General features: G+C 41.1%; 1 long non-coding RNA gene across 1 annotated transcript; it reads right to left on the bottom strand.

The window, feature by feature from the left end:
- Positions 1-2062: 2062 nt before the first annotated feature.
- Positions 2063-24230, bottom strand: LOC123366286. The gene is made up of 3 exons (XR_006578013.1): positions 24101-24230; positions 14710-14814; positions 2063-2185 (listed from the first exon to the last, which is right to left on the bottom strand). It is a non-coding gene; the product is annotated as an uncharacterized LOC123366286 (long non-coding RNA).
- Positions 24231-25384: the final 1154 nt, after the last annotated feature.

The raw sequence follows: 25384 nt of genomic DNA, 5'->3' as shown, positions 1-25384 counted from the left end.
AGGGATAAGTGGGAAACAGTTTTCTTATTATGCAAGAATTTGAGTTTTTTCCTGTCCTGAATCGGAAAGAAAAGTCTAAATCTTGAAAATGTTCACAAACTGGCAACTTCAAAAAAATTTCAGTTTAGGTCTGTCAAAACACTTGTTTCAATAAATTTGAAATATTTTGTTTACATTTTGATCTTTATTCTTTTTTTTAACCCTTTTTAGTATAAATTAAGATAAAATTTTAAATAAAAAAAATATTGTGAACTACAAACCACAACTTGGTTTAGAAAATATCAAAATGGAACATTTAACAAGTTTGAACTCTTTTTGCCAATTTTTGGGGGGGGGGTCGCGTGGAAAGTTTGTTAAAACTGATCCTTTCCCATCAACAGTTTTGGTTTAGCTGAATTGGCATTTTTCAGCAAAAATGTGTTTCTCTGAAAAATTCCTCTCCAGCTATAGTTTCAGTTCTCAGCTTTGCCAGACTTCTGGTGTGACATGGGCAAATCACTTAATTGCTTTCTTTCACATCTCAGACAGTATTATCCCTGTTTGACATGTGTCCAATACCCTATGTACTTATCAGCTCTCTAGGTGGTGTTAGGATATACTAATTAATGCTTGAGACATTTAACTAATGTAGTAATTGGGTCCTGATAGATACAGAGCCAGCCTGATAGATTAACTAAAGCAAATGTAGAGACCCATTAGACCTATTTTTGATAATTTGAGTTTTGTTAATGTTTCTCTTTAAAAAGACAAGCCGAATAAACTTAATAATAATTATTCTCTTCTTCAATACACTGTCTGTAGACAGTAACAAACTTACCATTATTTACTATCATGTCTTGAAACTCTTTTTTAAAGAGAAGGTTCTTGAAAAAGTGTTGGGGGATTCCACTGATTTCTTTGATTTCTATTAATAATGTGTTTAGACTTAAGCATGGAATTAGAATTGTATTGATTTTCTTCTAGCACCGGAGAAGGGTAAGGAGTTAATGTTTCTTTCAGCCTCTCTTGATACTATTAGCCAAAGGGTATCGTTTACTCGTCTGCAAAATCCTTCAGAAGAACTTGGAGTTGCTCTTCACTAGCTTCTCTTTCTCTCCAAGAAGTACCAGAGGGTACTGCTATACATTTGCCTTCTTTCTCTATATCCTCTGATTGTGGGGTTCCCAGGGTTTTGCTAACACCCCTCCTGTGTTTATAAGAAGCCTCTAGGTGAAAAAAATTAGATATTTTTGGCTGCAACATCACCTATTTGCTGATTATTGTCGATTCTATGTTTCCTTTTCACAGAACCCATATTCTCCAGTCTCAATCTCCAGGGATGAGATCCTCAACCCCCTGGCTGCTTAATGTGCCCCCTGGCTGCTTAATGTGAGATAAAAGGGTCAGAGTGATGTAAACAGGTCCCAAAAGCCCTGGGTTCCAGCTCATGCAGAATTCCGCAGGCCCCTTTGCCATGATTTTTATAGAATTCCAGAGCCGTTTCCATAGGCTGAAGGGAGGATGACTACATTATATTAAAGAGAAACTGTCAACTTGAAAGCTAGTAATTAAAAAATAAAAATAAAAAAAGAGTTTGAAGTAGTTTCAGGTAATACATTTGCCCATAAATTTCTCTAACAAGTTTTGTGATTTTACACTCTATTTTTCCTGTTTTAAAAAGTGTTTTGATCTCCCCTATTGCAGTGAAGATCTGCACAGTACAGGTCAAATTTACCAACAAAGGCCTTGGTTATGCAAAAACTCATGTACATGCTTAACCTTAACCTTGAAGTCAATGGAGTCTTGTATGTGTAAAATTAAGCATGTCTTTGCAGGATCAGCCTGAATATGGAAAAAAACCTATAACTGACTGCAGTAAGTGTTGTCAAATTCACAAAGTAAATACATTGAAAAAGAGACTTTTCTTTTCTCTCTTTCACTTACAGAAATCATATGCATTATTTGTAACAATAGCAGATTAGTAATCAGAATGTATTTTCTGAAATGATTAGTGAAAAGCAGTGAAAACTAACTTGCAAACTAACCTTGAATCTGAAACTTTTTTCAAGGAAGATTGTCCAATGTCATCTCAGAAATGATGTGTTTGGTTTCTTTTAAAAAAATGATTTAAACATCTATGAAAAGAATGTCTGTACTTTTCATGGAAGATCTTTCAGGGTTCTGATGGAAGAAATATGTGTGGTTTCTGTGGAAATCCAAGAAATTATAAGATATTTTCATAGAAACCACAGAATATTTAGACTATTTTTAATAGCACAGAAAACATATTATGAACCATTATTAACCGCTTCTGACCATTCAAGTCAGAAACCAGTACACCTTGAATTTGTGGCCTAGATAGATACAATCAATGAGACTGTAAGAATATGAATCACACTTTAAAGAGGGAATGACTTTAAAAATGAGGATATTTATGGAAAAGCAATGTACCGTGGTGGCAGCTTTCTGTGTTTTCTCAGTTCCACAGATGAATATTTTGTTTGCATAATTGCTTTCACCCTCTTAGCCCATCTCTTTCTACTGCCAGATCCTACAATTAAGTTATCAAATCTACATCATACCAATGGGCCATAAGCGTGCCTCTTGACATTTATGATTATCACTGTAGTACAGGTCTCCAAACTCTTCCTGTTGCTTTAAATTTTAAATAGATTCAAAAAAATCCCCAAATACCCTTTTACAACTGGCTAAGGATGGAATTTCTTCCTACCATTTTCATTTAGCTTATGCCCTGAAGAATAAGAGTTTATATACCGTATATATTCGACCATAAGCTGGTTCATTTATAAGCCGACCCCCCGCAAGATGCATACGTAAAAATGGAAATTTTTTATAACCCGTTCATAAGCCGACCCTATAATTCAGGGGTCAGCAAACTTTGGCTCCTAGGCCATCAGGATAAGCCGCTGGTGGGCAGAGATGGTTTGTTTACCTCGAGTGTCCGCAGGCACGGAGGTAAACCTACGTAAACAAAGTGTCCCAGCGCGCCAGCTGCTTACCCTGACGGGCTGAGACAGCAACTGGTGGGGAATTTTTTTTTGGGGGGGGGGAAGAGGGGAGTCAGGGGAGTAACCCCTGTGACCACCCTCCACAGGACCCCCACACTCTCCCCATCCCATCCCTTCCCACCTTATCTGGGGAGGGCCAGGGGAGGATGTCTCTGACCTGGCTGAAGCTGCTCCAGCAGGCTGGGCAGCGTGGCTGCAGCCTGCTCTGGCGGGCCAGATTGGGTGGCGCGGCCGCAGCACGTTCCAGCCGGCTGGGCCAGGTGGCACGGCCACAGTGTGCTCCAGTGGCGTGGCCACAGCCTGCTGTGGGGGGCAGGGCCAAGCGGCACGGCTGCAGCCTGCCAGCCTGGAGCTGCAGCTGCTTCGGAGGCTGGGGTGGAGCAGTGTGGCCAGAAGTGGAGAGACTCTGGCCCCGCCTCTTCCCTTCTGGCTCTGCCAGCTGTGCTGCTCTCCTTGCTCCCTCTGTTGAGGGGAAGGGCTGTGTCCCACCTCTCCCTCTCTATACCCGTTCATAAGCCGACCCCCATCTCTGGTGCTTCCCTTTGTTACTAAAAAAAATTCGGCCTATGAACGAGTATATATGGTATATTGCTTATAAAAAAATCACATCTAATGTAATTAGCTAGTTTCATTCTATACAAAATTGATTTTTATCGTCTGTCAGGGAACAAAATTCAGCTCCCTAGCATTAACGTGGCAACTGACTCTATTGTTCTAGGCTCTGCAGATTGTTGAATCAATGGGAGTTAGGCCCCTAAATGCCATCAATAATCTCACCCTATGTGTATTCTGCCTATGTTTTTCAGGGTGTTCTTTGACAGCTCTCCCCACCCATGTTCTTCTAGAGCTCCCATTTGCTGCTGCCATGTAATAGTCTTGCAGTCTTCAAATGCCTAACCAATCATTCCTATGATAGCTGAGTGATCACAGAGGGTTTGCAATGTATTTGCCAAAATTTAAAACAAAGTGTCTTCACTCCAGTGTGTGGCTGGGTCCACACATGCGTCTCCTTGAGGGTCTATCTTTCTGCTCTCTATCCAGCAGAGACGCACAGGGCTTCTTACCTGGAGTCTGACCTCCTCCTTACTCTTCTTTTTGTGTTTTATGGCAAAGCAGACTCACTTGCTGAGTCTATGACTGCCAAGCACTGGACACAATAGATAATTCAAGAATTAAGTCTCTCACCTTTTCCAATATTCTTAAAGCACTGCAATATTGCTTAGTTTTATAGGGCCCCATTTTCCTGATGCTCTTACTTGGCGTTGCAGTGAAAATTTTGATACTTTAAGGCAAATATGTTTTTCATATAAATATCCCCTTTTAATGGTATACTCTTTGCACTCCCAAAGGAGATGATCACCTGTTTCCTAGACCTTGCACATCCCATATCATCAATCTTTATGTTTGTTTCTTAGAAACAAATTACTATTTAAGCCACAATGGCCACTTGAAAGCCTACATAGAGCTACTTCACTCTCCCTCTCAGGGCCTTGGTGTATATCAGCATTTTTTACTCTTGGGCATATTTCACAGAATATTTCCCCTCCCCTCATTTATTTTGTCCATATTTCCTGCCATTTCTCTCTCAACTCATTTTTAAACAAACATTTTAACTCCAATTTACTTAAAGGGATCTCTAAATCAACTTGGTCATGTTTGACAGCATTTTTTGCCCCTTTGTCTGTCAGCTCATTGCCCACTACCTCTACATGTGCTAGGATCCAAGCTGTTACTATGATTACACCCAACTGTGTCAATTCTGTTGTTAAGAGAAATATTTCATTAATATGTAATTTCTGCTATCTGAAGTGCCATTTCTGACCACCAGTAGTCTTGATTGGATATCAGACAGGATGACCACGGCAGCTGGGCACACATCCATGAGCCAATTTAATGCCATCATTATTCCTGCCAGTTCAGTCATCAAAACAGTACACAATTTGATAGACGTACAGCTTTCTTGATTCCAAGCAAGGAACGCAAAATACTGTTCCCACTCTTCTAGTTTTTACATCTTTGGAACCATTGGTATTCACTTGGCATTTATCCCAAATGTATTGATTTGCTATATCTTGCACATTAAATCCTCCTTTTTCTCTTTTAATTTGATTATGCAATTCCATAGCTACCTCAGGAGGCATAATTTTCCAGTTATAACACATTTTCCCAAAGCTATAGATTTAAACCTCTTTGAGTTTTTCTTTTCCCTAAGATCCTTTGTCCATGCTTTAACCCTACTTACTTTAGGCATTTTGAGTTTTTGCCCTACTCATCGACCACTTAATTCCCTTCATTCTCATATATTGGCTTAGTGTTTCCATCGTCTAGTGTTTCTAATGTCTTTCACCCAAAAGGTTAAGTTTAAAAGTTTCATTCTTAAAGTAATAGGCATTTCACCCACAGCTATTTGCAGTACACACAATAGCATTGTGAATGAAGGCACCACATGCAATTCGCAGCACCCAAGCTTGGCTTGAGTCAAGCTTTTTCAGATTTGTTTTTTACCCCAAACTGAAAGCCTGGCACCTATACTCAATAATTAGTGCCAAGTGAGCTTATCATCAAATATCACACCTAAAAATGTGAAGCTTTTAACTATATTTATTTGCTTTGCATACAGATACAATTTATAATCTTTTTAAATTTTGTTTTTAGTGAATATCTAATTCCCTTAGTTTTGTCAGTTGAGAATGTAAAGCCCCATCTTTTCCCATTCCACGCCCTTCCTTAGTGCTTCATTTATTCTTTTAGCAATTATTTCAGGGTTTCTGGATTTTTTTTGGCCCATAGGGCACAGTTGTCAGCAAATAAAGAGATGTCTATTCCAGCACTCCTCTCTTTTGGAAGATCATTGAATGATGTTGAATAAGGAGGACTGATGACACTCCCCTCCAGAGTCCCATTTCCCCCTTACTCTTCCTCTGCTCTTATCTCTTCCCCAAAAAGGCCTGATTGGGTCACATGACTCACCAGACACATAGCCACCTGGAGAGGTGAGCTAATTCTGTCTCAGGAGGGGCTCGGCCCATCTCCCCTTAAAGAGGCCAACCACCCTGTGACAGCCCCCTTGAAAATTCCAGCGCATAGTAGTTTTTAATGCACTGAGGTACTATTTTTTTAAAATGTTCACTCTGGTGAAAATGCCATTGATTCCAAGTTAGGTGAGCTGTTGCTAGTTTTAGGGATCCTGCCTAGGCACATCTTTCTGAAAATTTAGCCTAACATCATTTTTAACACATTTCAATACAAAGATAATGCCTAAGGGCTTAGTCCTGAAAACACTTATGCATGTTCCTAACTTTATACATAAGTGATCCCACTGACTTCAATAAAACTATTAATATGCATAAAGTTATTCATGGTTGTTTACAGGATTAGAGCCTAATTTTGTAAGAGATTAGTTTGTTTAATTTAGAGGATATCAAAAAGATATATAAATGTGTTTTGTATTTAAAACACTACTTCTGATTTAAAAAAAAAATGGCATTAAGAAATATGCATATGCGCTTGGGTAGGAACTGTCTTTTTGTTTGTACAACGCCTAGCACAATGGAGTGCAGGTCCATGACTAGGGCTCCTAGGCACAACAGTAATACAAACAAACAATAATAAATAATAATAAGAATTCAAATGATAAGCTAAGGGTAGGGAGTTGTTAGGAAATATCTATGGATTTTTAATGCACCAGAGTGCTATATATACAGTTAAGAAAAAGCAACATTTCAGCTGAAAGGATCATACATTCAATTTCTCCATAGGATTTACCACTTTCTATGTAGGGCTGTTCTCATTTGTTTGTTTCTTGGAGAAAGCATTTCTGGCTCTTCTGTAGTCACTTTTATTGTGGGAAGCCTTGTACAAATAGCAGAGTCCTACATTTCACCCTAAAGGTACTAAGATTTGATCTTATCTCCAATAGAGAGCCTGCTGTCAAGAAGAGTTGACACTTATCATCTAATTATTCAAGTCCCCAATGATTACAGCTATCATGGTGGGTCTCAGAGAGAAAGTTTTTGAGACAGTCAGGCATCAACCAAGTGAGAACTTGAATAATTAATATCAGTTCCTTGAAGCAAATCTTGAATCAGATAGGGATCCAGTGTTGTGGATGTAGCATCAGTCTCTGTACCTACTAGGCAAGTCACTACATGCTGGTCCAGAAGAAATGACAAATGATCTTCATAGACTGACACAGCTAGAGTGTTTTGCTGTCTTGTTGGAAGTAAAAAGGCATGGCTCACACATTTAGGTCTACGTCTGATAGGAAAGGGACTTCTTTTCTAGATAGCCAAAGATGGAAAAGGCTCTACTGGACACTGTTGCTATGTTATCTGGTTGTCTAGAAGCTGCAGTTAGTCCAGAAGGACCCCAAAACTGCACACCCACTTTAAAGCCAGAGAGTACAAAGTTTCAATAAAAAACAAGTCCGGTGCCTGTCTCAGTGCCTTGAAAATTTTTTCTCTCCTACCAACATCATTCACCACTGCATCTATTTGGTTTGTTTCTTGGAGAAAGCATTTCCACTTTCTCAAAGTTCCTAACTGTCAGAGTGGTTAAACACTGGAATAAATTGCCTAGGGAGGTTGTGGAATCTCCATCTCTGGAGATATTTAAGAGTAGGTTAGATAAATGTCTATCAGGGATGGTCTAGACAGTATTTGGTCCTGCCATGAGGGCAGGGGACTGGACTCAATGACCTCTCGAGGTCCCTTCCAGTCCTAGAATCTATGAATCTATTTTAGCTGGATTGAGCTACAGACAGTTGTTTTTCATCCAGATATTTATCATGCTCAAGCATTGAGACACCCATGTGTTAGCATTTTTTTTTGCGCTATGAGAACAAGATATAAATGTGTCTGACTTTGAAGCCTGTAGTGTCTCACTCTTTCCAGGTGGTTTCACATATACTTTGAATATGTGGGAAATATTACTGATCTTTGTGGAGTACTCACAAAGAGTTGTGTGTGTGAAGTTGACTGTCTACAACCAAAAGTCTAGAGGAATTGGTTGATACTGATGAATAAACTAATAATTCTTCTAGAAGTGTTCCACTTTATTGTCAGTTGTATAAATTAAATGGGGCATGGCTAAACAAATACCGGTAAGTAATGGAATACAGAGCCTGGCAAATTTGACCCTGATAAAAGAGATAAAAAAAAACATTGCCAGCTGATGGCTATTGGTGGCCTATATGAAATGATTTAACGGTCTCAGTCCACCAGTTAATAGACATCCACATCAGAAGAATCCTCCCCATATTTGATGTAATTCCTGTGAGGAAAATTTCAGAGAAGAGACCAAGGGCTCAGTGTACATAGGACCCAGCTCATCCCTGGTGCAAATCTGTTGTAGCTAGTGAAGTTATATCAGAGGTGACTTGGACCCACTGAGACTAACGTATATGCTCACCCCAGAGGCTGCCCCCCACAGAGGAGCACACTGGTAGGGCAGGGTTTGGGAAGCTGCTTACCCATACTTTACTGTTCGGTGGATAATAAAACAGAACTTAAACTCCAGGGGTTTCATTCTGGTATCTTTTGGAAGCACTATATTCGTATAAAACCTTTTTTTAAAAAAACTGTAATCATTATTGGCATATACATCTGACTTTACTAACAATTTTCAAATGCATTATTTGTAACTGGAACAATCACTGTTCCTCCAGTCCCTTCTCTTTTTCAGCATGTCATTTATTTGTATAGTGCCAAGGGTTCCCAAACAGAGAAAAGGCCTTATTATGCTAGGTACTGCATAAACAAATAAACCAACAGGCCCTGCCCCAAAAAGTTTACAGTGTACACATCCTTGTGATCTGCACCACTGCATAATAGATACTCAATGGTCACTTAAATGTCCACATGGTTTACATTGCTTAATTAAAATGATAGAAAACATATTTTCAGAATGACCTGGAAGTATGTCAAAGCACAACAGACTCTTTCAGCGGAATCAGATATAAATTAGATACCACAATGATAGGTGCCTTAGAAATACCTAATATACCTATTTTTTTTTGTAGGAAGACACAATAGAGAATAATCTCAGCAGTCAGTGTATAAAACAGTCCATGGTGATTCAGATAGGATCATGAATGCAAATGATTAACACACCCATAATTAACTCTGCAGAATAAATTCTTCAGACTCTGCCTCAGTGTACACATGGAAAATTGTGTACAAATAGGTACAGTATGTACTGGAGTTCAACCTAACACCTATATAAATTTCCTGTTGAATATTCATTGTGGGTAGGGACTGAAACCTCCTATTAGATAAGTGCCCTAATCACCAGGCTATAGAATCAGTCTGTTTGGCCCAGTGACTAGTCAAGTATTTTATACAAAGTGGATCAGCTTCAACAGGAGAGACTGAGGGTATGTCTACACTATGAAATTAGGTCGAATTTATAGAAGTCGGTTTTTTAGAAATCATTTTTATACAGTCGATTGTGCATGTCCCCACCCAAAATGCTCTAAGTGCATTAAGTCGGCAGACTGCATCCACAGTACCGAGGCTAGTGTCAACTTCCGGAGCGTTGCACTGTGGGTAGCTATCCCACAATTCCCGCAGTCTCTGCTGCCCATTGGAATTCTTGGTTGAGATCCCAATGCCTGATAGGGCAAAAACAGTGTTGCGGGTGGTTCTGGGTACATGTCGTCAGGCCCCTCTCTCGCTCCCAGACGTGGGACTGCATTGCTACATAGCAGCAGCTCATTGCCTTTTGGCAGCAGACGGTGCATTACGATTGGTAGCCATCGTCATCGTATTCCTGGGTGCTCTTTTAGCCGACCTCAATGAGGTCGGTCAGGGGCGCCTGGGCAGACATGGGAGTGACTCAGCCAGGTCATTCCCATCTTCTGCCAAGCACCCAGGAGATGATGATGGCTAGCAGTCGTACTGCACCATCTGCTGCCAGCCTAAGATGTAAAAGATAGATGGAGTGGATCAAAACAAGAAATTGACCCGATTTGTTCTGTGAAATCAACGGCCTGCTAAACCCAGGGTTTTGAGTTCAATCCTTGAGGGGGCCATTCTGTGTGACAGTTGTTTGTGTTTCTTCTTGATGCAAAGCCACCCCTTTTGTTGATTTTAATTCCCTGTAGGCCATGTTGTCAGTCACCTCTCCCTCCATCAGAGCAACGGCAGACAATTGTTTTGTGCCTTTTTTCAGTGCAGACCCCATAGCACTGGGATCATGGAGCCTGCTCAGATCACTATGGCAATTATGAGCACTGTAAACACCACACGCATTATCCTGGAGTATATGCAGAACCAGAAGCTGCAAAAGCAAAACCAGGCGAGGAGGCGACGGCAGTGCGGTGACGAGAGTGATGAGGACATAGACATGGATATAGACTTCTCACAAAGTACAGGCCGGGCAATGTGCCCCAGCAATGTGCACATCATGCTGATGAGCTCTTCATGAGCTCTGCATGGTCACCTGTGCTGATCAGCTCACCACGCTGGCCGAACAGGAAATAAAATTCAGAAGTTCTCGGGCCTTTTCCTGTCTACGTGGCCAGTGCATCTAAGTTGAGAGTGCTGTCCAGAGCAGTCACAATGGAGCACTCTTGGATAGCTCCCGGAGGCCAATACCGTCAAATTGTGTCCACACTACCCCAAATTCGACCTGGCAAGGCCGATTTCAGTGCTAATCCCTTCGTCGGAGGTGGAGTAAAGAAATCGATTTAAAGAGCCCTTTAAGTCGAAAAAAAGGGCTTTGTCGTGTGGACGGGTCCAGGCTTAAATTGATGTAACACTGATAAATTCGACCTAAAATCGTAGTGTAGACCAGGCCTGAGAGTAACTCAGCCTAGAATAGCCAATAGTCTAGTGGATAGGGCACTCACCTGGGCATGAGGAGACCTGGGTTTAAGTCCTGTGTCTCTGACATACCAGGTAAGTGACAGGGCTATTAGGAATAAAGAGATGGTGCAGGACCACTGCTAAATCCCCCTGTGAATCTAGTCTGCAAAATTGAAACTGTTCATTTAGATATTTTAGAAAAAAATATTCTTTCATTTCAACCAAAACAATTAGCCAAAATCAACACAAATTCGCAACATTTTTCAGCTAATCCAAATCTGCATTTTTTGGTCAGAAAACGTTTTGGCCAAAAATCCCACCCAACTCTAATTTGTACTGAACATTTTTTAAATGTTCAACAACAACAACAACAAAAAAGAGGAAATCATAAGCATTTCTCAATAGATGACTTTCTCCTCCCACTCTTATACACTCTCCAGTTCAAAGTGTTACATCACAGCAACCTTCCTTGAGCAAAGAAAATTGGATGAGGCTTCTGTAGGAGAACACCAACACCACTCTCATTTTAGCCAGTGGTTCAGCAGTTCACTGATTTTTGTATATATTTAAATACTAATAGAGATTTTCTCACAAAAGATGCATTTTAACACATTAACACTAATTAAGCAAACACTATAAATGTGAGATATTTCAAATAATATATTTTTTTGACTTATGTGTATATTCACATTATTTAGTCTAAACCATTGTTGCAGGCTAAGAATCATTCTATAAATCTCCATTCGTATTGGCTAAGGATGCTGGGGAGTTTCTATAGTATATTTTACATAGGGAGAAACCAAGCCCCCTACCAGTATGGGTGCTGGCTAGATAGCAGGACTGGTATATTTCTGCTGTACACATGAATAGGGTGTGGAGAACCCATACAAGAAGTCTGCACTTCCTGTGAGCTGCTGAGCTGTCATCTGCAATGACTGCCTTAGTTCGGACATGCAAGAGTGTTATGAGGATGGCAGCTGGCCAGGGGAGAAGTGCAACACTCTGCATTTCAAGGATGAGATGTCTATTCCTTCCAGCTATGGAGGAACTAAGTTTGGAATAATATATGCATTAGATGGGCAGAAAGCAGCCTTTGATACTTTGAATGTTTAATGCCCATGAATTCTTCTATCTCTCAAAAGTGTATCTTCCCTGATCCCCACACCCTATGAGTTTGTAAGGGCAGGTCTCCCACATGAAGCATGGCTTTGTTTCAAATAGGTGGCTTCAGATAATTACCTACTTTGATTGTATGCTGCTCCCTGAAACAGGAGACTCATGAGTCAATAAAATAAGCATAAATTACAGCCAGTCTGCAGTAGAATAATTTATTGTGTAAACTTGATTATGACTCAGATACTCTCGTACTTCTTGGATAAATCTTCTAATTTATTCATTTGGATACCACATGAAAAGACAGGAGAAAAAGTAAAAGAATAGATTTGGCACAAAGAAGGTCACAGTCAAGATTTACAGGGCCCATCCAAATTAAGGTAATCTGGGGATCTAGACATACTCTATATGCGGATCCCATGGCCCAACCCCAGATTGAGGCACTGATCACACTTCCTGATCTGACAGCAGCTTTCAGAGTTAAGCAGAACGGTGTGGTTCATACCTTGTGGAGCTATTCTTTCAAGCATCACAGCAAGTCTGAGGCCTGGGCTACACTAGTGGGGCGGGGGTGTTCGAACTAAGATACACAACTTCAGCTACGCTAGTCACGTAGCTGAAGTCAAAGTATCTTAGTTCGACTTACCTGGCCGTCCTCACAGTGACGAGTCGACTGGCGCGGCTCCCCCGTCGACGCCGCTTACTCCTCCTGCCGAGGTGGAGTACGGCCATCGATTAGCGGATCGATTTATCGCGTCCAGACGAGACACGATAACTCGATCCCCAATACATCGAACACTACCCGCCGATCTGACGGGTAGTATAGACATAACCTGAGTTACACTTGGGTCAAGTTTGCAAGATTTTCTTTCAGTCATGAAGGCTAGAAACATTGTTTTAAAATGAAAGCTGAGATTCTGATTTTATCATTCAGCCCTGAACCCAGCACAAGCTTTTGAAGCAGTACCTCCTATATCCCCAAACCCAGTAGTTGTTTCTACATCATTCCCTGGGATCATGTACTTCAGCTCCAACCCCTTCTCCGATAGCTTTCCTTCTCGTTGTTTCTGTCTCCTGAGAAAGGGCCCTCAGATTACCCAGAACCTGAGTTACTTTCCAAATTTATCCCCTTCCTGGGGTTTGGCTTTATAGGTGACTCAAAAACACTAGCACAACATAAACCTCAGCCTAAAGTTTTCTCCCCAAGATAGGCTGTTCTTAGGATTTTCTTACAGGACCTTCTCCAGTCCTGCCCCATTTATATCCTTGTTGGAGCTAACTTGACTCACTGCACAGCATGACTGGACAGTACTTACTTTGAATTCTAATGGAGGGTTTTAGCACCTGGACCTATGACGACTCCACAGGACAGCCCTACACTCCTATACAGGGACTTAATCTGCCACCGTGTTACATTCTCCCTAGGTGTTTTTATTCCCCTTCTTCCCCCTGCATTCTACTAGACATCTGCACTCATCCAGCCAGCTCGCCCCTCACTGTATGCACACCCATACTCATCCAGGTACCCTCTTGCACATTCACCTGGCACCCCCACTCACCCAGATCCTTATACTGGGAGAGAGGGCTGGAGCTCTAAGGGGCACCAAGGGAATGGTGAAGAGGAAGCATAGGTGCATAGAAGAGTGGGTGCTGCCAGCTGAGAGGCAGTGGTGTAACCAGGTGCAGTTCCTTCTAGCAGTCAAAGGGATATTGCTTATTTGCCTCAGACATGTTGTCCCACTGAGATCTGGGAACTAGGAGCTGGGGTCTGCTTTCCACAGCCTATCACCTTGTATACACTGGTATAAATAACTATACACTTATGCCAATGCAAAGTGAATTTCAAATGGTGGATAAAACTCTACTACTCTGATATAATAGCATTTTACAAGCACTTTGATCCAGTATAAATTACTATACAAAATGCAGGGCAGTGGAGACTCATGCTCGGGGATTTCTAAGAGGAGTACTCCAAATCTGGAATTTTACTTCCCTCTTGCTCAAACAGAGCTCATATTTATTGACCATTGGGTCACATTGCAAAGCCTATTAGTTTACCCAGATTTTTCAGGGAGTGGGAGAAGGTTTCCGTTTTGTAGGTTGGAAATGTGTTAGCATTGTCATGCCAACTTTAATTAATTTGTAACGTATTGTTAAATATTGTTCATGCAATCAGAGCTGGAGGATAGCTGCATTGTGTTATTCAAAAAATAAATACCGGTACATTTCCCCTTGCAGTTCTCGTACACCATCTATGTGAACTACGCTCTATGTGAATGCTTAAAATAGGTTAAATTCTTATGTGTAAAAGTTTGTAAAGCACTTTCAGATCTTTTAGGATAAAAGGTGCAATATATAGGTGTCTTTCACCCTGTTTATTCAGTACCTAACACAATAGAGCCTTGACCAGGTCTATACTACAACATATATATGTATATATATATATAACTTAATTATATTGCAATATATTATATTACTGAGGTAATCAGAGAACACATTTATTCTGGTTTTTAAGCAAATTTCAGATCAACACTTTTATTTTCATTATACAGTCCACAATGGTAGAATAATTTTTGGCTGAGCAGAGGTTGCCATAATAGAGTATCTAGTTCAGTATTTGGTCTCTGATGCTGACCAGATGCTTCAGAGGAACCTCATAGTCTCATTCATTAATTTGTATCCCTTGGTCATGTATTCTCTTATTCATCTTCTCTCTAAACTTAACCATCCCAATCTCTTCATATGGAAGTCTTTCCGTGCTTCAAATTACTTTTGTCACTTACCTCTAATCTCTTTCTTTTTCTGCTTGACTTAAATGCAATCAGTACATTTTATTCAGAAATATATCCCCAAGTTACTGACAGTGCACAGTTTTCCCATTAGGTTTCCTAAAGAGGCAAAAAAACAAAAACAAAATCAGAAGTAGGTCAATAGTTATTTAAATGAGAAGACAGGCTTCTCTATCTACTAAATTAATTGTAGCTCATTTTCATGCAAATTGGTAATTTACCAGTATAGAATACACACTAAACATGTCAGCAATACGTTCTGTTATAACTGGGAAAGCAGTGTCACTTAATCTAGCATCCAGACTCTCAGGAACAGTATTTATATTCAAATTAATTAAATTCTGGTTATTATGGATGAATTTAGCAAGTATAGACATACAAAACTTGAATAGGTCATTATTTTTGGAACACACATGTAGGCTGTGAGTTTTCTCAACTCAGTTTACAGAAATAATCTGCACCTTCTGACTTTTTGAGGTAAAAAATTAGGACTAAATCCATTGGAGCAACAGCTCCACAGCTATATGTTTTATTACATTCAGGGCCATCCCTAGCAGGGTGCAGGGCCCAGGGCAGAAGTGATGAATCTGTCACTTCCGGGTCCCGACCCGTCACTTCTGGGACTGACCACGCTGGCCAATCACACTGGCCCGCAGAGTCCCCCAAAATGCGGGGCCTGGAGCAGTCGCCCTGATTCGCCGTACCCAATGGATGGCTCTGATTACATTACAGTACTACATGATTTTCCTTTTTGCCTGAATGGTTAGCCAGTATTCAGGATCTTGTGGGTTGTTTCCATTAAGAAGAGAAAATTGACGAGGGAATCAGGTATTTCTATGATGCAACCCTGTTTATATACAAAGCGCACACAAAGTCCTGCTTCCCCAAACACCCCAGGAATCAAACAATAGGAGGCAGTTTCTTTGCTCACAGTTCCAAGTCTCTTTCCAGACAGCATTCTGGCCAAAGAGTTCTCTTGCTAAGTTCTTTCTCAAGGCCATGCTCCCTCTCCCTTTCTGGCTGTCTCTTTGGCTTGACTGCTGCCTTCTCTTTTTGTTTCTTAGCTGCTTCTACTTGCAGACATGCACACCTCTATCAAACAATAAACAGCAAAACCACCCCACCCACATAGCTAAAACAATAGGAGCCACATAAAAGTGCAGTCAGAAATTGAGCTATATTATGCCAAAAAAGAAGTTTAAGTGCTTCTGACATTTATCATGAGTGCAGCTTTCATACTCATCACATCAGCTCCATGGAACAGTCATATAGTAGGCTGAAATTGTCTAGCCCTTATCACTGCCGGAAAGTGAACTACTTTTTTTTTAAATAAAATTTTGAGCCAAAACAGTTAAACCATTTTGAATTAGGAGACAGAGAGAGAGAGTGTGTTTGTTTGTTTGGGGGTGGGTGGGCAAGAAACACTTTTCTCAATATAAAATAATTCTTATGACTTTTCTGTGATCAATTCTAACACAGAAATATCTGAAGTTAAAATATACAAGCCCTCACTGATAAAAATTGACTTTATGCTTTCTCCTGAAAATTGGTCAGGAGATCACAGAATCATAGGACTGCAAAGGACCTAGAGAGCTGTTCTAGTCCAGTCCCCTGCACTCATGGCAGAACTAATTATTATCTAGACCATCTCTGACAGGTATTTGTCCAACCTGCTCTTAAAAATCTCCAATCATGGAGATTCCACAATCTTCCTAGGCAATTTATGCCAGTGCTTAACCACCTTGACAGTTAGGAAGTTTTTCCCCATGTCCAACCTACACTGCCCTTCCTGCAATTACAGCCCATTGCTTCTTGTCCTATCTTCAGAGGTTAAAAAGAACAATTTGTCTCCCTCTTCCTTGTAACAACTTTTTGTGTACTTAAAAATTATCATGTCCCCTCTGAATCTTCTGTTCTCCATACTAAACAAACCCAGTTTTTTCAATCTTCCTTCATAGGTCATATTTCCTAGACCTTTAACCTTTTTTGTTGCTCTTCTCTGGACTGTCTCCATTTTGTCCACATCTTTCCTGAAGTGTGGCACCCAGGTCTGGACACAATACTCCAGCTGAGGCCTAATCAGTGGAGAGTAGAGCTAAAGAATTACTTCTTGTGTCTTGCATACATCACTCTTGCTAATACATCCCAGAATGATGTTTGCCTTTTTTGCAACAGTGTTACCCTGTTGACTCATATTTAGATTGTGATCTACTATAACCCCCAGCTCCTTTTCTGCAGTACTCCTTCATAGGCAGTCATTTCCTTTTTTGTAGGTGTGCAACTGATTGTTCCTTCCTAAGTGGAGTACTTTGCATTTGCAGATTCAGATTTGCCTGTGTTTTATGAACCTTTGAAAATCATACTGTGGCATGTAATTTTTTAAAATAACGATGGTATTTTTTACATTTTACCTAATATTCAAGATGAACATAGTCTATACTGTGTACACAGATGTGTGTGAATAATTATCTGTGTACTAAAATGTACTGAAATTTTGTTCATCAAATGGGGTAGGATTCCATAGGGCAAAAGGAACTTGTGATTTTGCAGAAGTATAACTTTGTGTGGTCAATGGCATGGAGCTCAGCCACATGTTCCTCTTTTGCCCTACATGGTGCTTCACTGCTTTAGTTCTCACTCAGCCTCCTAGGGCTGATGTCTGTGTAGGGAACTGCTTCTAGATGGTTCATGTGCATGTTTCATGGATTTGGATATGACTATTCTTCTGCATATCTTCCTTAGCTGCTTGAGCACATGAAATAATGCAAAACAGCCCTGCTCCAGCAGATATGTACACTTTAGCTCTGTTTACCTGACCCTTAGTTGCTAATTTTATGGGTCAGAGCCTCACCCTGGCCCCTTTTATACTGGGTAAAAGGGGTAGAGTGATATAAAGGGGCCTTAAATCCCTCATACCCAGTCAGAGGAGACCTTTCCCCTAGCATATGCACTGCAGAAGACAGCTCTCAGGCGTCCTTCCAAGAGTCTGCATGCAAGCCTCACTATCGGGGGTGGGATGGGTGTGGTAGGGATGGAGCCACCGCACACAGAACTGCTGAGATTCTAGGCGGTACTGTCACCTATAGGACAGGCCTAGGAACAAGGTTGCCATAACTTAGGCTCCTAGGGCTAAGTTATGTTGAGAGTCTCTCCAGCCTCTAGAGCAGCCCAGGATTGGGAAGATGTAAAGGTGGCCTAAAGCCATTATAGCCCCTCTACCCTCTGGGCTGGGAGTTCTGTGGTGCACCTTTTACAGGCAAAGCACAGAATCTCACCCTATATTTAGATCTTGTTCCCATAACTCAAATTAGGAGTATAAATCATGGTACTGAATTTTTTCAGTAGATTATTACTGGTGTGGGGCAGATAAATTTCAGCAGAAGTATGCTCGGCAGCAATGTTAAATTGGGATGCAATGATAATGCTGTGCTGCTTGCATCCTCTTTTGTGTGAAAAGCTTTCTAACTGGTTTGTCAGGAATGAAAACAAAACTTAAGAATAATTTTTGCTCCTGCCTCCAAAATCTTCATTTTGTACAGTAGGTTTAGAATATGAATTACAGGTGTGGACAGATGATTAATTTTTAATTAAATAATTGTCTATGCTCTTAGATGCTCTGTCTGCCTCTTACATCATCTGAGGGCAGAATTTGGCTCTAAACATTTATCTGGGGAGAAAAAAAATCACAGAAGAAGGAATTACGCAGATTGTGCAAAACAAACAGATGTAAGAAAAATAAAATAGTGCTAGGTACTATACACACATGATAAAGACAGTTCCTGCCCCAAAGAGCTTACAATCTAAATATGCCAGGCAGACAAAGGAAATAAGGGAAAAGGGGGAAATAGACATAGGAAGGTGAAGTGATTTTGCCCAGTGTTACCTGGCATGTCAGTAGCAGAACTGAGAGAACATGTTTTCTAATACAATGCATTGCTCCACTGTACACAAAGACACAGAAGGAGAAATGCCTCACAGTTTCTTGGGGTTAAAATATTGGACAGACAAAAAACCATTTGAGTGGAACTAACCAACACCCTTTTTAGCAAACTCTAAAGAGTTGAGAAGGCCTGAATATACCATTAAAACTGAACTATCCTGTCACCAAATTTTTCCTTCCAGAGGAGAGTGGAGATATATCACAAAGCAGTATGGAGACACTGACACACACTGTGCCAATGCAGCAAAGAGTCCTGTGGCACCTTACAGACTAACAGACGTATTGGAGCATGAGCTTTCGTGGGTGAATACCCACTTCGTCGGATGCATGTAATGGAAATTTCCAGGGGCAGGTATATATATGCAAGCAGGAAGCAGGCTAGAGATAACAAGGTTAGTTCAATCAGGGAGGATGAGGCCCTCTTCTAGCAGTTGAGGTGTGAAAACCAAGGGAGGAGAAACTGCTTTTGTAGTTGGCAAGCCATTCACAGTCTTTGTTTAATCCTGAGCTGATGGTGTCAAATTTGCAGATGAACTGAAGCTCAACAGTTTCTCTTTGAAGTCTGGTCCTGAAGTTTTTTTGCTGCAGGATGGCTACCTTTAGATCTGCTATTGTCCAGGGAGATTGAAGTGTTCTCCTACAGGTTTTTGTATATTGCCATTCCTAATATCTGATTTGTGCCCATTTATCCTTTTCCGTAGGGACTGTCCAGTTTGGCCGATGTACATAGCAGAGGGGCATTGCTGGCATACAATGGCGTATATTACATTGGTGGATGTGCAGGTGAATGAACCGGTGATGGTGTGGCTGATCTGGTTAGGTCCTGTGATGGTGTCGCTGGTGTAGATATGTGGGCAGAGTCGTCATCGAGGTTTGTTGCATGAATTGGTTCCTGAGTTAGAGTTACTATGGTGCAGTGTGCAGTTACTGGTAAGAATATGCTTCAATATGCTGCCAATGTTGTGCCTATTGTAATCAACCTGCTGGCTCAATACCAGGCAGTGTGCAAACCCTCTATGCAAAATCTAGCTACCAGAAGATCTATACCCTCAGAGTACAGGAAAGGGAAGTACAGTCTGAGGTCACAGGGAATTAGGCTAGAAAGGAAGCAAAGGTTGCATGAGAATAATAGGAGGCCAGAGGTAGCAGTCTGAGAGCTAGTTGAAGAAGGAAGTCTGGATAGCAGGTGGCCTAACAGCTGGGACTGGAGGGCTGGAGAACTGGGCTGAGACATATCCTGCTGCTGGCAGGGGATCAGCATTAGCCACAGGAGAAGTCACAGGACAATGGCCTGGAGGCAAGAAGACAGGGCTGAAGAATTATTCTGGGACCTTACCATCTTATATTTCCCCTTTAGACTGGAGTGTCCTCAAAGGCTGGGTTGGGAACTGTTGGGGCATATCTGTTTTTTTATTAGAATCATAGAATATCAGGGTTGGAAGGGACCTCAGGAGGTCATCTAGTCCAACCCCCTGCTCAAAGCAGGACCAATCCCCAACTAAATCATCCCAGCCAGGACTTTGTCAAGCCTGACCTTAAAAACCTCTAAGGAAAGAGATTCCACCACCTCCCTAGGTAACCCATTCCAGTGCTGCACACCCTCCTAGTGAATTTATTTTTCCTAATATCCAACCTAAACCTGCCCCACTGCAACTTGAGACCATTACTCCTTGTTCTGTCACCTGCTACCACTGAGAACAGCTGAGCTCCATCCTCTTTGGAACCCCCCTTCAGGTAGCTAAAGGCTGCTATCAAATCCCCCCTCACTCTTCTCTTCTGCAGACTAAACAATCCCAGTTCCCTCAGCCTCTCCTCATAAGTCATGTGCTCAAGCACTCTAATCATTTTTGTTGCCCTCTGCTGGACTCTTTCCAGTTTTTCCACATCCTTCTTGTAGTGTGGGGCCCAAAACTGGACACAGCACTCCAGATGAGGCCTCACCAATCCCGAACAGAGGGGAATGATCACATCCCTTGATCTGCTGGCAATGTTCCTACTTATACAGCCCAGAATGCCATTAGCCTTCTTGGCAACAAGGGCACACTGACTCATATCCAGCTTCTTGTCCACTATAACCCGTAGGTCAATAATAATAATAATTGGAGATATACCAATCTCCTAGAACTGGAAGGGACCTTGAAAGGTCATTGAGTCCAGCCCTCTGCCTTCACTAGCAGGACCAAGTACTGATTTTTGCCCCAGATCCCTAAGTGGCCCCCTCAAGGATTGAATTCACAACCCTGGGTTTAGCAGGCCAATGCTCAAACCACTGAGCTATCCCTCCCCCCAGAAAAGTAGATCTTTTTCTGCAGACCTGCTGCTTAGCCACTTGGTCCCTAGTCTGTAGCAGTGCATGGGATTCTTCCGTCCTAAAGTAAGTGCACCTATGGTATAGGCCCTCTTATTTCTGGCAGCCCTTGTAAAGGAATCCTCATTGTTACTTGCAGTAAAGGTTAGATCCTAGTGCTTGGCACAACCATAGTACTTGCCTCCAAGCTCATACAGTATTGCCAATGCTACATGTACAAAAATCATGAGTCAGACCCTCCCCCATCACAATCATGTGATTGGCTTTAAAATAATGAGATTTGCTAAAAATAATACATATGGGTGGAAGGTGTTATTTGCCTTCTGATTTTTGAAACTTTAAGGGGAAGCCACCTGCCCCCAAAATGTCAGTGTGGTTTCCAGGATCAAAATCCAGTTTTAAATACACATGCTAAATAAATCCCTCCCACTGGCTGTTCAGAGGGGATCCCCTTACCATCTACTAGCCCCTGGGTATTCTATGCCTCTTTCACACCCATCACTATCCTCTGCACCGTTCTCAGTCTCTTCCTGCTCCTCACATAACTTTTCCCCTCAGACTCCTCCTGCTCCCCATACTCCTGCAACCCTACATCGGCCTCATGCTCCTTTTACAGAGTCTCCGCTGTGCCTTCGAGTTCCTGTCTCCTAACGGTGTCCTGGCTAATATCCCAAGCCAGAAAGTAGCAGCAATCTTGCCCATGGACATGCCTTTGGTTATTAAGGACAGACTCAGTCCCACATCCTGACAGACTGTAGGGTAATGGTTGCCATCTTGCTGGCTTCAGCCCATTGACAGTAATGAGGAATGGTAGCCATTTCAAATAAGAGAAAATTCACAAGTTGGCAGCTTTTCTTCGTATTTTCATGAGACAAGTAAAAACCACCCCAAAACCCACTAAGGTCATAATAAACTTGTGAGATATAGCAACACTGCCCATGGTACACGCAGCATGCTACCAGGCACCAGGGAACTTGTGTACCACCACACTTCACAATGACTCCCTGCAGCAGGTGCAGTTACACTATCTTGTGGCTAAATGACTGAGTTTAACTTCCAGGGCTGTCATTATGCCACTTTTCTTTAGCACTAAATTCACAATTAAAAAAACCCCATAATCTTTCTTCCCACCTCTTCCCACCCCCAAAGAAAAGGTGATGCTACATAGAAAAAAAGTCCCAGGATGGAGGCTATAAGAAAAACAATGTTCCAGGAAACTTTAAATAGTGTGAGATTAATTTGTCAAGCTTATACATTTGTTTTTAACTTTGGTGTCATGATTCTGCATAAAGTGAAATAATACCAGGAAATAAAGGCAAAATGCAAAGTAAATTTACCAGCTACCATTGACTAGGTTGATGACTACTTATAAGTCTCACAGGTAGTTTACGCCCATCTTCATTTAACCTAGTTCTTGCCTCACACACTTCCTGTTTGTTTATTCATCTTTCACTATCTTAGACTGTGATCCCTCTGTGGCATGGACTGTCTTATGTCTTATTTATTTGTATAGTGCCTAGGATAACAGGAAACTGATCCATATTTAGGATCACTGCGCACTACTGAAATAGTGTAATAAAGTGGGTCTGACTGGTATGAGACCCACTATTTAAAATCAGTACTTGCCTACAGTTATCATTTAGTAGTAATTTATAGTACTACATTCAGCCTATATGCAGAATAGGATTTTTGTCATAATAGCTGGCAAATATTTTTAATGGTTTATACTAAAATGAGTAGCTAGAGATAACGGCTTCCAAAACTGCTAAACTAAACAAGAAGGTTAAGCAAGTCAAAGAGAGAATTCAGCAAACTGAAGGAAAGGTCTGGCATAAATTTTACATGGATTGTAAATGCTACAGGGCAGGGACAGTCATTTAGTTTTATGTTAGTACCGCTGGGTCCTGGTCTATGACTGGGATGCCTAGGCACTATCACAATACAAATTAAAAATTAATAAACTGCTGCCCCAGATAAAACACTTAGTGAAAGTAATCTTGTCTTTAAATTTAGTTGAGCTGTAGCAAATTATATTTATTGTGGAAATATGACCATAATCAGAGCCCCATTTGTGAAGGAGTCTCTACTGAGTATTGGAAAGTATTGTTGGAAATGAAATGAAATGCAGGAAATTAAATAGGTAGACAGAACGAAGCAGAAAATTAATTGTCAGGCTGACTGGTACCAAGAACAGTGAGACAAAGCTCCTGGCTAAGAAATAAATAAAAAAACCAAAAAAACCTTTTTATCTTTTCTCTGAGGATAGAAGATTTTCATTCTAACACCATGACTCTAACAATGCCATGACTCAAACTCAAAGGAAAAAAAGAAGTTAGAGATTTTAATACAGAGCTGTACTGGTTCATGGCAAGGTATTCTAAATCTTCCATTCTGTGGGTAAATTGTTCCAAAATTACCTAAGTGACTTAGGAGCCAAAATTCCATTAACTTTCAAAGTCAGTAGGACTTAGCACTATTTTTTATCTTGGCCTCTGACACACTTTGTGGGTATAAGATTTTTTCTGTTACTCCTTCCCAGAAATGGGATCTCATGATCCAGCTGTCCTAGCCCCCAGGATCGGTCCTGACCCCCCACATAAACACCTCAGCTGCTTAAGCACACTCCTCCTCAGAACTCCAATCTTGTGGGCCCTCTGGGTTACAGTTGAGCTCTCCAGGAACACAGGATAGTTTAGCACAGGGGTAGGCACCTATGACACGCGTGCCGAAGTCGGCATGTGAGCCAATTTTCAGTGGCACTCACACTGCCTGGGTCCTGGCCACCAGTCAGGGGGGCTCTGCATTTTAATTTAATTTTAAATGAAGCTTCTTAAACATTTAAAAAACCTCATTTACTTTACATACAACAATAGTTTAGTTATATATTATAGACTTATAGAAATAGACCTTCTAAAAACGGTAAAATGTATTACTGGCACGCAAAACCTTAAATTAGAGTGAATAAATGAAGACTCGGCTCACCACTTCTGAAAGGTTGCCAACCCCTGGTTTAGCACATAATACACAGATGTTTATTCCTAAACCAGTCATCCATTACTTTGCTAGCACAAGAGAAATACAGATAGAGACAAAACAGTAAAACATCTAAACACTCTTCCCTGCCTCAGTTTCCTCACCATTCTGAAGCATTTTGGGGATTTGGTCAGAGTCCTCTAGGGTGTCTAGGATCTGCCCCCTCCAATATATGGCCTCTCCTTTGAATCGTGGAGTCTCTCTCCATCTCCAGCCAGCTTTCTTCTTCTAGGTCCCACAGTTAAAAAACAGCCCTCCTGCTATGAAATAACCCCCCTTTGTTCCTCTCTTCTGCCCACACTTCCTCTGTTTTGTGAGTCTCTCTGAGGTTATAAATCTTAGCACAGACATCTGTTTTTTTTGTGCTGCTTCTGGGGAAATTCCATTCCTTCAAACCCCAGCCTGCCTTTGTAGAGAAATTGGAGAAAACTGGCTTTATTTAGGATGCAAGGTTTTTTTGGGGGGTGGGAGGGGTGGGAGGCTGTTTTTGGTTCTCTCCAGGTTCTCTCTCAAGATCTATTCAGGTGCTGATAGTCCTTTATGATCAGCCTTTTCATGGACAGACATGCAAGTGCCACTGCCTATCTCCTTAGCACAAGGAGCATAAGGTAGAACACAGCAAAATACAGTTATAAGAAATAAGGATAAAGGCAGTTCAAAATCAAACTAGAATTCATATGTTGTATACAGATTCACACCATGGCTAGGTCACTTGATTACACTTGGTTCTCAATGGCCCTACCTCCTTTATCTACAGGCAGAATTGGTCAAATACCTGAAAAACTGATCTGTTGAAAAAAGTTATTAAATTGAAAAAGGCAAAAATCCATCAAATAATTTGACAAAATCTGAACACCTCTGCCTGAAGACAGGTAGCACTCAAATACTTGCCTGCATTTGAAAACATCAACTAAATCACTTGTGATTGCTCAGAGTGGAACATTCAGTTGTAAGTATCCAAGTACATGTACACCAACAGAAAATGGCTTTTGAAAAATAAACTTTATCTATGTAATAACCAAGACTGCTACAAGAACTGAACTCTATTGTACAGAGGTATTTTGCTTTCTTTTTCAGCAGATCACTAGGATCTGGAATCTCTGTTGGAGCTAGCTATGCATGGTGTATGATGTAATATAATTCAAAGCATAATAAACAAAACATTTAAAAGATTCACATGGTAAGGTATAAACACCATCATCTGGTTGAAAGGCAAGTTCTTCCCACTCACAAAACATGTAATCCTAGACTATAACCTCCTCTAAGGCCCAGGCAATGTTCCCAGCCTTTCTCTGTTTACCATATCTGACAATCAGAGTCCAGAAACTCCAAGGGGTGAAGAGAAGGTTTAAATGAAGGAAAAAAAGCAGTTGAACCAACTGAGTGCA

This window comes from Mauremys mutica, chromosome 3 (genome assembly GCF_020497125.1).
Source record: "Mauremys mutica isolate MM-2020 ecotype Southern chromosome 3, ASM2049712v1, whole genome shotgun sequence".
NCBI classification, from domain to species: Eukaryota; Metazoa; Chordata; order Testudines; family Geoemydidae; genus Mauremys; species Mauremys mutica.
Note: the sequence above shows the minus strand (reverse complement) of the source record. Positions and strands in the feature narration are given on the sequence as shown.